General features: G+C 40.2%; 1 non-coding gene across 1 annotated transcript; it reads left to right on the top strand.

Annotated features, from left to right (window-relative positions):
• The first annotated feature begins 1,055 nt into the window (after window positions 1–1,055).
• Window positions 1,056–1,199, top strand: LOC112314433 (small nucleolar RNA SNORA67). Its single transcript, XR_002975793.1, has one exon. It is a non-coding gene; the product is annotated as a small nucleolar RNA SNORA67 (small nucleolar RNA).
• Window positions 1,200–1,625: the final 426 nt, after the last annotated feature.

Raw genomic sequence — 1,625 nt, 5'->3', positions numbered from 1 at the left:
TAGCTAAGATTTACTTGGGTGCTCCTTTAGGGCCACTGACTGAGTTATTCAGTATCCAGATAGGTCACATAGTCCTCAACGTGTCCCGGAGCTGTTGGAAGATGACTTATTGGGATTTTGGTGATATCCCACTTGTCTTATAGTCCACTGTTATTATCAGTGTTGTCAGTGATACAACACTGTACTTGATACAGTGTTGTCATGAGGATGAAACGAGCTACCATATGTAAAGAGCTTCTAGTGGAGCCTGGCACAGAGTGAGAGTGTGGTATAGAAGTGAAGAATACAGACTCTGGGCAAACTCTGGAGTTTGAACCTCTGCACCACCAGTTTCTACTGGTGTGACCCTGAGCAAGTTGTTTAAGCTCTCTTTGACTTGGTTTCTTCATCTGTGAACTGGGGAGGTTAATAATAGTGCTCATCCCATAGAGTTATGGGTATTCAATGAGATAATAGATGCAGTACACATAGCAAAGTCCCAGGCACTTGGTAAAGGCTACATGAATGTCTGCTATCATTATTATGAAGTCTAGTATTTGCTATTGTTATTTTTGCAAGAGCACTGGGCTTGAATCCAGAAACCCCAGGTTTGAGTTCTGGCTCCAACAATAAACAGACACCTAACAGTAAGTGGGCAGCTGACCTAACCTCTCTGAGTTGGACAGCCGGGAAAATAATGCCTGTCCCAGATGCCTTGACTGGTTAATGTGAGAATGAAAGCACTTGGTAAACTGTAAAGAATAATAAAGTTATAATAGACAAATGAAGACAGTTTTAAAGTGTTTTTTTTTTTAATTTGAGGAAAATCTATATAAACATGCAGGCTTCTACAGTCATGGGAAATTTCACAAAAGATAATTAGTGGGACCTAGGAGATGAAAGAGTGGGCTTGTGGACTTTTTACTTAAACTCCTTCTGTACTATTTAAATATTTTTTAAACAAGCATGTATTCCTCACATAACTTAAAACCAAAGCAATATTTTCCTAAACATATGGGTTATTAGTAGATTGCCTACAACTTCAGCCACTTTAGGTTCTTGTCCTCTAAAACACAAAACAAGGTGGTTCCCTTTTCAGGGGCCTAATAGTGCTCCTCTTCAGGAAAGGAGCCACTTGGAATGAAATCTGGCATGCCTCAAGTTTTCAGGGCAGAAAGTGATGCGTAATTCCCTTTGCCTTCCTTTGGCTGCCTACATGTAATAATAATAATAATAATAATAATAATAATAATAAATAGAACTGAATGTGTCCCAGGCTACTTCATTTGTGGCCTCAGTTTTTCCATGTATAAAATGGGATGGCCATTCCCTTTTCACCAGCCAGCTTTACAAAATAAAAATGAAGAGAAACACAAAACCTTTTTTGCAACTAATTTGCAAACTACCTCAAACCTAAAATCCATGAGTTTCTTGGCCTGTCTCAGACATAGCTGAGACATAGCTGAGATGTAGCGGAGACATAGCACAGCCATAGGCACAACTCCTACCCACAGCCTGAGGGAAAGGAGAAAAAGACATTGTTTTTGTCCTGAGGTTCTCCATTGGTGTTCAGTGTGTTTGACCCTGCACATAGACTGAGCCATCTGATCTCTACCCTCCCATCTGGACTACCAGAAGAACCTACC

The sequence above is a fragment of the Desmodus rotundus genome, chromosome 5 (genome assembly GCF_022682495.2).
Source record: "Desmodus rotundus isolate HL8 chromosome 5, HLdesRot8A.1, whole genome shotgun sequence".
NCBI lineage: Eukaryota > Metazoa > Chordata > Mammalia > Chiroptera > Phyllostomidae > Desmodus > Desmodus rotundus.
The sequence above is the reverse complement of the archived record's forward strand: the minus strand, read 5'-3'. Positions and strand labels throughout refer to the sequence as shown.